This window comes from Pseudophryne corroboree, chromosome 3, assembly GCF_028390025.1.
Source record: "Pseudophryne corroboree isolate aPseCor3 chromosome 3, aPseCor3.hap2, whole genome shotgun sequence".
Taxonomy (NCBI): Eukaryota; Metazoa; Chordata; class Amphibia; order Anura; family Myobatrachidae; genus Pseudophryne; species Pseudophryne corroboree.
The window spans coordinates 85,375,483-85,388,548 of NC_086446.1; the positions used below are offsets into that span (position 1 = coordinate 85,375,483).

Genomic DNA, 13,066 nt, shown 5'->3' on the forward strand with positions numbered 1-13,066 from the left:
TGTGCATCCAACCTCGGCCGGGCACAAGATCTGAGGCTTGGAGGAGGGTCATAGTGGGAGGAGCCAGTGCACACCAGGTAGTCATAAATCTTTCTAGAGTGCCCAGCCTCCTTCGGAGCCCGCTATTCCCCATGGTCCTTACGGAGTTCCCAGCATCCACTAGGACGTCAGAGAAAAAAAAAATCCATATAAATCTGAACGTGATGTCACTGTGACACTCCCAGATCCCTTCACTTCCTCAGTCATGTCCCTGTATTATTACTAGGCCCGGGATTTTTAGGATTTCATAGGTTGTTAAAATTTCAAGGAATTTATACATTGTATAAAAATAAAACAAAACAACGCAACATGTCATTATTTTTGAAACACTGTGCCTTTATTACAGATGCGTCCTGCTACCTCCTTGCAGCATTTGCTCCCTCAATGCGTTATGCCATGAGAGGTTGTGATCCATTTGCAGCCGCAGCTTTCCCATAGAAGTGAATGGATCGTGGGTGCATGTGTACACTCGCCCGAGGCCAGACTTTGTGAGAGAACCCTGCACGATGTTACTGAAACACCTTTCTTATCCATTAACCTGTTCAAAACAGATGGCAACAATTATAAATTAAGAGAATAGTCGTGAAGCAGAGTATTTTGTCCCTCCTGGAGAGGGTCATGTTGGGAGCATACCTCCCAACATGACCCATTCCAGGAGGGTCAAAATGCTCTTTACATGGACTTCCCTCTTAGTATTATGATTGTAGTCATCAGTGTTGAACTATGTAATTGATAAGAAAGGAACACAGGAGATTGCAATCACAACTTAGGAAGGAAGTCCAGGTAGAGAACATTTTGTCCCTCCTGGAATGGGTCATGTTGAGATGTATGGATTGTGTATATTAAATTTAGCCCAATGGTGTATATTAGATTTAAACTAAACACCTGATTGAAAGACAACTATTTTATAAAATGTTCTTGTAGTCGAACAAAGACAACTGAAACAACCATAAAATACACATAGAAAAATAAAATGTATAATTTATCTAGTCACATGCAAAAATAGCAGCAGCCTCTGTACTACTTACACACTGGGACAGGACTCAGGAGGAGAGAGTGTGTGTGTGTGTGTGTGTGTGTGTGTGTGTGTGTGTGTGTGTGTGTGTGTGTGTGTCGCTCTCTAGACCCTGATTAGATAACAAGTTACACAGGATTCAGACACCCAGGTGTGGAGAGAGCTGTAAGTGACAGTGATAACACCCTGTGTCACTTACAGCTCTCTCTCCTCTAGTTGTGACGCTCCATAGATAGCTCATGAAATCTGATATTCCTGTGTCTCTGTCTGCACTGCGTACTGTCCTGCTCGCATTCTGGCTGTCTGGTTCTGCTGCTGCATAAGATCGCGGCACTCCCGTGAAGCTACGCCCCCTTTCCAGAGGCCACGCCTCCTTTCCCCCCCGCGCCGATGTCCCTCTTTGACGGCCAACAAAGTTGGGAGGTATGCAGTAACAGTGGGGTCGAGTCTACACCATCTATATTATAGTAACCACGTGGAGTCTGCACCACCTGCAGTAACAGCGAGGTCTGCACCATCGGTATTCTAGTAATAGGACACTATAGTCAAAGAACAGAGTGTAATGTAGTTGAGATAACAGGTACCAGGCTGTCTGATTGAACAGACGAAATACTGCTCAGTGTGTGTGCCCAGTTTAAACCACCCATACAAAGATAATGCAGCACCAGAGTCTACTCCAGCTGTACTATAAAAAGGAATCAGAGGCTGCTCCCCTGTACTATAGCAACCTAACACCAGAGCTGCTCAGCCTACAGAGTAGTAATAATAATAATAATCAGCATCATAATAATATCATTACCTGCTACCAGACACACAACAATTGCTGTCTCTGTTCTTGCTGCCTTGTGGGAATAATAAAAGGAAAGCAGAGTCGAGACCAGCGGAAAATGGCCGCCGCTCCTAACCTCACTACAAGGCCAGGGAACGTATTGCTTTGGTATACAAGAAAATGGCAGCCGGACTCCTGCACTGAGGACATGTATGATAATAAACATTACAACAGGAAGCGCTGTGGCAAGTATAAGATGGGAGTGGGGAGGAGCCAGAGACTAGGAAACAACCCTTGCTCGAACGGTTGATTCTATTTCGGAGTGGGAGAAGGGACCTTCTGACGTAACTAGGGGAGGAGACACGTCACCAGGGGGAGGAGCTACGGGCGAACAGGGTACTCGAAAAGTACGCTCGCCACCTGATTACTAAAGGTAATAGTTGGTGGCGTGGATAGTAGATGAACTATCCCGCTGGCCTTGCTTCTCCCCCTTATGTTGTGACTTTTCCCCCAGACGGAAAAAGGTCCCTTAGCCCACTTGATTCTAGCATCTACCTTGCTTTTTCGAACTTCGAACCCTACTAACCGTTCCAGACTACTTACGACGGGCAGAGAGTTTTGTTGCAACTTGCGAGTGTCCGTCGAGATCAGGACAGGTAATTGCGTCCTACTATACAGAAGGAAGTGGCCTGTGGTGTCCTCCTAATATTATTGTACAGGTGGAGCAGCCTGTGGTGTCCTGTTATCATTATTATACAGGGGGAGCGGCATGTGGTGTTCTGCTATTATTATTATTAATATAATACAGGAGGGGCAGCCTGTAGTGTTATGATATTATTATAATACAGAGGGTGCAGCCTGTAGTGTCCAGATATTATTAATATTATTATTATTATTATTATTATTATTATAATAATACAGGGAGAGCAGCGTGTAGTGTCCTGTTATTATACAGGGGGTGCGGCCTGTGGTGTATTATTATTATTATTATACAGGGAGAGCGGCCTTTGGTGGTCTGTTATACAGGGAGAGCGACCTTTGGTGTCCTGTTATTATTACACAGGGGAAGCGGCCTGTGCTCTGCTATTATTACACAGGGTGAGCGACCTGTGGTGACCTTTTAGTATAATACAGGGGGAGCATCCCGCGTTGTCATGTTATTCTAATTGTTACACATGGGAAGCAGCCTGTGGTGTCCTGTATTATTATTATGCAGGGAAGCAGCCTGTAGTGTCCTGATATTATTATAATACAGGGGGTACAGCCTGTGGTGTCCTGTTATTATTACACAGGGGAAGCGGCCTGTGCTTTGCTATTATTACACAGGGTGAGCGACCTGTGGTGACCTTTTAGTATAATACAGGGGGAGCATCCCGCGTTGTCATGTTATTCTTATTGTTACACATGGGAAGCAGCCTGTGGTGTCCTGTATTATTTATTATTATTATTATTATTATTATTATTATGCAGGGGAGCAGCCTGTAGTGTCCTGATATTATTATAATACAGGGGGTGCAGCCTGTGGTGTCCTGTTATTATTTGAATACATGTTGAACAGCCTGTGGTGTCCTATTATTATTATTATTATTATTACTACACAAGGGGAGCAGCCTGTGTTGCCCTTTTATTATTATAATACAGGTCGAAAAGCCTGTGGTGTCCTGTTATTATTACACAGGGGGAGCGCCCTGTGGTGTCCTATTATTTTTACACAGAGGGAGCAGCCCGTGGTGTCCTGTAATAATAATACGGGGTGAGTGGCCCGCAGTGTCCTTTTTTAATAATAATAATAATAATAATAATAATAATAATAATTATTATTATTATTATTATTATTATTATTATTATTATTATTATTCAGGGGGGGAGCGGCCTATGGTGTCTTATTATTATTTATTATTATTATTATTATTATTATATAAGGGGAGCAGCCTGTAGTGTCCTTATAATATTATTATAAAGGGGGGGCAGCCGGTAGTGTGTTGTTGTTGTTGTTATTATTATGATGCAGGGGGAATAGCCTATGGTGTCCTATTCTTATTATTGTACAGGGGGAGTGTCCTGTGGTGTCCTGTTGTTGTTTTTGTTATTATAATAATACAGAAAGAGCAGCCTGTGTTGTGTTGTTGTTATTATTATTTTAATACAGAGGGAGCGGCCTGTGGAGTCATAGAAACATAGAATTTGACGGCAGATAAGAACCACTTGGGCCATCTAGTCTGCCCCTTTTTTATTTTATCCTTTAGGCAATCTCAACCCTTTTTTAACCTTGATTCTTTGTAAGGATATTCATATGCCTGTCCCAAGCATGTTTAAATTGCCCTACAGTCTTAGCCTCTACCACCTCTGATGGGAGGCTATTCCACTTATCCACTACCCTTTCTGTGAAGTAATTTTTCCTTAAATTTCCCCTGAACCTCCCCCCCTCCAGTCTCAATGTATGCCCTCGAGTTCTAATACTTATTTTCCTTTGAAGAATGTTTCCCTCCTGAACTTTGTTAAGACCCTTTATATATTTGAAAGTTTCTATCATGTCTCCCCTTTCCCTTCTCTCCTCCAAACTATACATGTTAAGATCTTTTAGCCTTTCCGGGTAAGTTTTGTGATGTAGGCCATGCACCATTTTAGTTGCCCTTCTTTGTACACTCTCTACTGTATTTATATCCTTCTGGAGATAGGGTCTCCAGAACTGGACACAGTATTCCAGATGGGGCCGTACCAATGACCTATATCAGTGGTTCTCAAACTCGGTCCTCAGGACCCCACACAGTGCATGTTTTGCAGGTAACCCAGCAGGTGCACAGGTGTATTAATTACTCACTGACACATTTTAAAAGGTCCACAGGTGGAGCTAATTATTTCACTTGCGATTCTGTGAGGAGACCTGCAAAACATGCACAGAGGACCGAGTTTGAGAACCTGTGACCTATACAGTGGCATTATCACTTCTTTTTTCCTGCTACTGATTCCTCTCCCTATGCAACCAAGCATCTGACTTGCCTTTCTCATTGCTTTGTTGCATTGCTTTCCTGCCTTCAAGTCACTTGAAATAGTGACTCCTAAATCTCTTTCCTCCTCAGTCGTTTCCATTATAGTACCCTTGATACTATACTTAGCCTTTGGGTTTTTGAGACCCAAGTGCATGATTTTGCATTTTTTAGCATTAAACTGTAGTTGCCACGTTCTTGACCATTTCTCAAGCCTACCTAGGTCATTAATCATTTGTTTGACCCCTCCCGGTGTGTCTACCCTGTTGCATATCTTTGTATCATCTGCAAAAAGGCATATCTTCCCTTCAATACCATCTGCAATGTCACCAACAAAGATATTAAAGAGAACTGGACCAAGTACAGATTCCTGGGGTACTCCACTGGTAACATTTCCCTCCATAGATTGCACTCCATTAACTACGACTGTCTGTTTCCTATCCTGCAACCAGGTTCTTATCCATTTAACTGATTTATAATCCACCCCCAGGCTTTCAAGTTTATTTAGCAGTCTGCGATGTGGGACAGTGTCAAATGCCTTACTAAAGTCTAGATATGCTACATCTACAGCTCCCCCTTGATCTATTATTTTCATCACAGAGTCAAAAAAGTCAATAAGATTTGTTTGGCATGATCTCCCACCAGTAAATCCATGCTGTTTTGGATCCTGTAAGTTGTTTGATTTAAGATATTCCACTACTCTTTCTTTTAATAGTTTTTCCATTACTTTCCCTACTACTGATGTAAGGCTTACTGGTCTGTAGTTACTTGCTTCTTCCTTGCTTCCACTTTTGTGCAGTGGAACTACATTTGCTCTTTTCCAGTCCTCTGGAATAGCACCTGTGTTTAGTGACTGGTTAAATAATTCTGTTAAAGGTGTAACCAGCACATCTTTTAGCTCTTTGAGTATCCTTGGGTGTATCCCATCTGGTCCCATTGATTTATCCACTTTTAGTTTTGAAAGTTCTGTTAGGACCTTCTCCTCTGTAAATGTATTTTCATCTACCTTATTTTTATGAATGTCCTTGCAATTTAACTGTGGCCCCATCCCTTCTTCTGTAGTAAATACTGAGCAAAAATAATTATTTAGGTGATCTGCTATTGCCTTGTCTCCCTCCACCAAATGCCCACTCTCTGTCTTAAGTCTTATTATTCCTCCATTTGATTTTCTCCTTTCACTTATATACTTAAAAAAGGTTTTGCCCCCTTTATCTACTGACTGGGCCATTTTCTCCTCAGCTTCTGCCTTTGCACGTCTGATCACTTTCTTAGCATCCTTCCGTCTGTCCAGATACACCTCTTTGTCGTTATTATTTTGAGTCTGTATTTCCTAAAAGCCATCTTTTTTGCTTTCACACTAGTTGATACTACTTTTGTGAACCACACTGGCTTCCTTTTCCTGGTGCTTTTCCTAACCATTTTGATACAAAGGTCTGTTGCACTTAGTAATGCACTTTTCATTTTTTTCCACCTCTCCTGCACTCCTTCCAAGTTCCTCCAGTCTGCCAATGAATCACTTAAACATCTCCCCATTTTTGCAAAGTCTGCATTTCTAAAATCCAACACCTTTGTTTTTGTGTGAGAGGAGTTGGATCCTGTCTTTATACTAAACCATACTGCTTGATGATCACTGGATCCCAGGTGCTCACCCACATATATATCAGATATCCTATCACCATTTGTAAGAATTAGATCTAATATTGAGTCTTTGCGAGTGGGCTCCCTCACCAATTGCTTGAGAGATGCTCCCTGTAAGGAATGTAGAAATTTGCCACTTGTAGCTGAACTTGCAAAAGACCCCTCCCAATTTACATCAGGTAAATTAAAGTCTCCCATGATTATGACTTCTCCCTTAAAAGCCATTTTAGAGATGTCCAACAATAGGTTCCTGTCCAAATCCTGCCCCTGGCCTGGTGGTCTATAGATCACCCCAATGCGAATAATGTCCTTCTTCCCAGTTTCTATGGTGACCCAAAGGGCCTCAGTTTTGGCTTCAATATTTTGTATTAAAGTAGCATTTATGCTTTTTTTCACATACATTGCTACCCCTCCTCCTATTCTTCCTATTCTATCTTTCCTAAATAAATTGTATCCTGGTATAGCTAAGTCCCAGTCATGATTCTCATTGCACCAAGACTCTGTAATTGCCACAAAATCCAGGTTATCCCTTGTCATTATCGTAATTAGCTCTGGAATTTTGTCTCCTAAGCTCCTAGCATTTGCACACATAGCTTTAAGAATTTTGTCTGTGCATTTGTTATTAGTAGCCATGTCCAGAGCGTACAAAATAAATGACAAGTTTAAAGTTGAAATTACCTGTTTGGGGATGTTGCTCAGTATTTGTTTTCTTTTACTAATCAGTAATCATACTCTGTCCTTTTCACCATGACTATACCTTACTAAATATAAAGACATAGTACACCTGACCACAATGGGTAAATGTTCAAAGGAGGTAATCACCAGTCAGTATGCAATAATAAACTGTTTCACTGAGCAACTTCACCACACATGCAATGACATTTACAAGAAATCATTACATAAAGAAACATACAAAAGTTTGCATAAGAGAGAACTGTAGTGAGCAGATTGGGGATGCCTTTTCATAGGTTTTGTAAAAACAGATGATATGCATAAGATGAATTACATACTTTTGAGGCATTAAGGCAGTCCTATTGTGGTAGTGTTGGTGTGTTGATGTTTTCCTTCTGGTTTCCTTCGTTTTAACGCAGGTATAACGCTATTTTTATAATAACACTTTTATGTCAGCACTTCTATGGAAGCACATCCAGCCGATGGCTATCCAGCCGTATACTAGACTTCAAATAGGAACAATATCCATGTGAATGCAATGATTGCAAACTCCACCCAAAACCATCCCCCTTTAAACTAAGGCCATAAATTAGCTTAGAAAAACAGACATTACATACCAATAAGGCAGCCAACTATATCTCTACAAAGAGAAAAACATACAAAAAAAAACCACCCTTTTCAATATACCTAGGCTATTCGATCATGAAATTCATGATTCCTGTTATTAATATTCTTATTATATAGGGGGAGTGGCCTGTGGTGGCCTTTTGTTGTTATTGTACAGGGGGAGCGGCCTGTGGTGTCCTTTTATTATTAGTACACATGGGAAACTGCCCATAATCTGCTATTTATTATTATCGTGGTTGTTATTATTATTTCTCTGACGTCCTAGTGGATGCTGGGAACTCCGTAAAGACCATGGGGAATAGCGGCTCCGCAGGAGTCTGGGCACAAAAGTAAAGCTTTAGGACTACCTGGTGTGCACTGGCTCCTCCCCCTATGACCCTCCTCCAAGCCTCAGTTAGATTTTTGTGCCCGACCGAGCAGGGTGCAATCTAGGGGGCTCTCCTGAGCTTCTTAGAAAAAGTTAGTTTTAGGTTTCTTATTTTCAGTGAGACCTGCTGGCAACAGGCTCACTGCATCGAGGGACTAAGGGGAGAAGAAGCGAACCTGCCTGCTTGCAGCCAGCTTGGGCTTCTTAGGCTACTGGACACCATTAGCTCCAGAGGGACCGAACACAGGCCCAGCCTCGGAGTCCGGTCCCAGAGCCGCGCCGCCGGCCCCCTTACAGAGCCAGAAGCAAGAAGAGGTCCGGAAAATCGGCGGCAGAAGACATCAGTCTTCAACAAGGTAGCGCACAGCACTGCAGCTGTGCGCCATTGCTCCTCAGGCACACTTCACACTACGGTCACTGAGGGTGCAGGGCGCTAGGGGGGGGCGCCCTGAGCAGCAATAAAAACACCTTGGCTGGCGAAAATACACCACATATAACCCCCAGGGCTATATGGATGTATTTTAACCCCTGCCAGAATACAGCAAAACGCGGGAGAAAAGTCTGCCGAGAAGGTGGCGGAGTCTATCTCCTCAGCACACGGGCGCCATTTTCCCTCACAGCTCCGCTGGAAGGACGTCTCCCTGACTCTCCCCTGCAGTCCTGCACTACAGAAACAAGAGGGGGGGGCACTAATTTGGCGCAGTAATAATAAAAACAGCAGCTATAAGGGAAAAACACTTTTTATAGGGTTATCCCAGTATATATATATATATATATATAGCGCTCTGGTGTGTGCTGGCATACTCTCCCTCTGTCTCCCCAAAGGGCTAGTGGGGTCCTGTCCTCTATCAGAGCATTCCCTGGATGTGTGCAGTGTGTCGGTACGATTGTGTCGACATGTACGAGGAGGAAAATGATGGAGGCGGAGCAATTGCCTGTAATAGAGATGTCACCCCCTAGGGAGTCGACACCTGAGTGGATGGGCTTATGGAAGGAATTACGTGACAGTGTCAGCTCTTTACAAAAGACGGTTGATGACATGAGACGGCCGGCTACTCAGCTTGTGCCTGTCCAGGCGTCTCAAAGGCCATCAGGGGCTCTAAAACGCCCGTTACCTCAGATGGCAGATACAGACGCCGACACGGATACTGACTCCAGTGTCGACGATGAAGAGACGAATGTGACTTCCTGTAGGGCCACACGTTACATGATTGAGGCAATGAAAAATGTTTTACATATTTCTGATAATACAAGTACCACGAAAAAGGGTATTATGTTTGGTGAGAAAAAACTGCCTGTAGTTTTTCCTGCATCTGAGGAATTAAATGAAGTGTGCGATGAAGCGTGGGTTTCCCCCGATAAAAAAACCTGATAATTCCTAAAAGGTTATTGGCATCATACCCCTTCCCGCCAGAGGATAGGGCACGTTGGGAAACACCCCCTAAGGTGGATAAAGCGCTCACACGCTTGTCTAAACAGGTGGCACTGCCGTCTCCTGATACGGCCGCCCTTAAGGAACCTGCTGACAGAAAGCAGGAGAATATCCTAAAATGTATATACACTCACACGGGTGTTATACTGCGACCAGCAATTGCCTCAGCCTGGATGTGCAGTGCTGGGGTAGCTTGGTCGGATTTCCTGACTGAGAATATTGATACCCTAGATAGGGACAGTATATTACTGACTATAGAGCATTTAAAAGATGCATTTTTATATATGCGTGATGCACAGAGGGATATTTGCCGACTGGCATCAAGAGTAAGTGCGCTGTCCATCTCTGCCAGAAGAGGGTTATGGACGCTGCAGTGGTCAGGTGATGCGGATTCCAAAAGACATATGGAAGTATTGCCTTATAAAGGGGAGGAGTTATTTGGGGTAGGTCTATCAGACCTGGTGGCCACGGCAACTGCTGGGAAATCCACATTTTTACCCCAGGTAGCCTCTCAACATAAGAAGACGCCGTATTATCGGGCGCAGTCCTTTCGGCCCCAGAAGGGCAAGCGGGCAAAAGGCTCCTCATTTCTGCCCCGTGGCAGAGGGAGAGGAAAAAGGCTGCAGCAAACAGCCAGTTCCCAGGAACAGAAGCCCTCTCCCGCTTCTGCCAAGTCCTCAGCATGACGCTTGGGCTTTACAAGCGGACTCAGGCACGGTGGGGGCCCGTCTCAAGAATTGCAGCGCGCAGTGGGCTCACTCACAAGTGGACCCCTGGATCCTTCAGGTGGTATCTCAGGGGTACAAATTTGGAATTCGAGACGTTTCCCCCTCGCCGTTTCCTAAAGTCTGCTTTACCGACGTCTCCCTCCGACAGGGAGGCGGTATTGGAAGCCATTCACAAGCTGTATTCCCAGCAGGTGATAATCAAGGTACCCCTCCTGCAACATGGAAAGGGGTATTATTCCACGCTGTTTGTGGTACCGAAGCCGGAGACCTATTTTAAATCTGAAATCCTTGAACACTTACATACAGAGGTTCAGATTCAAGATGGAGTCACTCAGAACTGTCACTATCCGTTTCAGACGCTGCCGTTTGGATTGTCCACGGCACCCCGGGTCTTTACCAAAGTAATGGCCGAAAGGATGATACTCCTTCGAAGGAAGGGAGTTTTAATTATCCCTTACTTGGACGATCTCCTGATAAGGGCAAGATCCAGGGAACAGTTGGTAGTCGGGGTAGCACTATCTCAAGTAGTGTTGCGGCAGCACGGTTGGATTCTCAATATTCCAAAATCGCAGCTGATCCCGACGACACGTCTTCTGTTCCTAGGGATGATCCTGGACACAGTCCAGAAAAAGATGTTCTCCCGGAGGAAAAAGCCAGGGAGTTATCCGAGCTAGTCAGAAACCTCCAAAAACCAGGCCAAGTGTCAGTGCATCAATGCACAAGGGCCCTGGGAAAAATGGTGGCTTCCTACGAAGCAATCCCATTCGGCAGATTCCACGCAAGAACTTTCCAGTGGGACCTGCTGGACAAATGGTCCGGATCGCATCTTCAGATGCATCAGCGGATAACCCTGTCACCAAAGACAAGGGTGTCTCTCCTGTGGTGGTTGCAGAGTGCTCATCTTCTAGAGGGCCGCAGATTCGGCATTCAGGACTGGGTCCTGGTGACCACAGATGCCAGCCTGCGAGGCTGGAGAGCAGTCACACAAGTAAGAAATTTCCAGGGCTTGTGGTCAAGCCTGGAGACATCACTTCACATAAATATCCTGGAGCTAAGGGCCATTTACAATGCTCTAAGCCTAGCAAGACCTCTGCTTCAAGGTCAGACGGTGCTGATCCAGTCAGACAACATCACGGCAGTCGCCCACGTAAACAGACAGGGCGGCACAAGAAGCAGGATGGCAATGGCAGAAGCTGCAAGGATTCTTCGCTGGGCGGAAAATCATGTGATAGCACTGTCAGCAGTGTTCATTCCGGGGGTGGACGACCTCCACCCGGGAGAGTGGGGACTTCACCCAGAAGTCTTCCACATGATTGTAATCCGTTGGGAAAAACCAAAGGTAGACATGATGGCGTCCCGCCTCAACAAAAAATTGGACAGGTATTGCGCCAGGTCAAGGGACCCTCAGGCAATAGCTGTGGACGCTCTGGTAACACCGTGGGTGTACCAGTCAGTGTATGTGTTCCCTCCTCTGCCTCTCATACCCAAGGTACTGAGAATTATAAGACGGAGAGGAGTAAGAACTATACTCGTGGCTCCGGATTGGCCAAGAAGGACTTGGTACCCGGAACTTCAAGAGATGCTCACAGAGGACCCGTGGCCTCTACCTCTAAGAAGGGACCTGCTCCAGCAAGGACCCTGTCTGTTCCAAGACTTACCGCGACTGCGTTTGACGGCATGGCGGTTGAACGCCGGATCCTGAAGGAAAAAGGCATTCCGGAGGAAGTCATCCCTACCCTGATCAAGGCCAGGAAGGATGTGACCGCAAAGCATTATCACCGCATTTGGTGGAAATATGTTGCGTGGTGCGAGGCCAGGAAGGCCCCAACGGAGGAATTTCAACTGGGGCGATTCCTGCATTTCCTGCAAACAGGAGTGTCTATGGGCCTCAAATTGGGGTCCATTAAGGTTCAAATTTCGGCCCTGTCGATTTTCTTCCAAAAAGAACTGGCTTCAGTTCCTGAAGTTCAGACGTTTGTCAAGGGGGTGCTGCATATACAGCCTCCTTTTGTGCCTCCAGTGGCACCTTGGGATCTCAATGTAGTTTTGGGGTTCCTCAAATCACATTGGTTTGAACCACTTAAATCTGTGGATTTAAAATATCTCACATGGAAAGTGGTCATGCTGTTGGCCCTGGCTTCGGCCAGGTGCGTGTCAGAATTGGCGGCTTTATCCTGTAAAAGCCCTTATCTGATTTTCCATTCGGACAGGGCGGAATTGAGGACTCATCCTCAGTTTCTCCCTAAGGTGGTGTCAGCGTTTCACCTGAACCAGCCTATTGTGGTGCCTGCGGCTACTAGGGACTTGGAGGACTCCAAGTTGCTGGACGTGGTCAGGGCCCTGAAAATATGTTTCCAGGACGGCTGGAGTCAGAAAATCTGACTCGCTGTTTATCCTGTATGCACCCAACAAGCTGGGTGCTCCTGCTTCTAAGCAGACTATTGCTCGTTGGATTTGTAGTACAATTCAGCTTGCACATTCTGTGGCAGGCCTGCCACAGCCAAAATCTGTAAAAGCCCATTCCACAAGGAGGGTGGGCTCATCTTGGGCGGCTGCCCGAGGGGTTTCAGCTTTACAACTTTGCCGAGCAGCTACTTGGTCAGGGGCAAACACGTTTGCTAAATTCTACAAATTTGATACCCTGGCTGAGGAGGACCTGGAGTTCTCTCATTCGGTGCTGCAGAGTCATCCGCACTCTCCCGCCCGTTTGGGAGCTTTGGTATAATCCCCATGGTCCTTACGGAGTTCCCAGCATCCACTAGGACGTCAGAGAAAATAAGAATTTACTTACC

General features: G+C 45.1%; 1 protein-coding gene and 1 long non-coding RNA gene across 4 annotated transcripts in view; one reads left to right on the forward strand and one right to left on the reverse strand.

The window, feature by feature from the left end:
• Window positions 1-354: 354 nt before the first annotated feature.
• LOC135057071 (uncharacterized) lies at window positions 355-1,977 on the reverse strand. Its single transcript, XR_010244125.1, has 2 exons — window positions 1,854-1,977; window positions 355-577 (listed from the first exon to the last, which is right to left on the reverse strand). It is a non-coding gene; the product is annotated as an uncharacterized LOC135057071 (long non-coding RNA).
• A 129-nt stretch (window positions 1,978-2,106) lies between these two features.
• The window catches only part of LOC135057046 (oocyte zinc finger protein XlCOF6-like), a 39,729-nt gene continuing 28,769 nt past the window's right edge, over window positions 2,107-13,066 (forward strand). The window contains exons 1-2 of one of the 3 annotated variants that reach the window (XM_063962917.1): window positions 2,107-2,256; window positions 2,338-2,479. The gene's annotated coding sequence lies outside the window, so the exon portion shown is untranslated. Of the gene's footprint in view, window positions 2,480-13,066 lie in introns of all 3 variants that reach the window. The other 2 variants (XM_063962916.1, XM_063962918.1) reach the window with 2 other exon arrangements.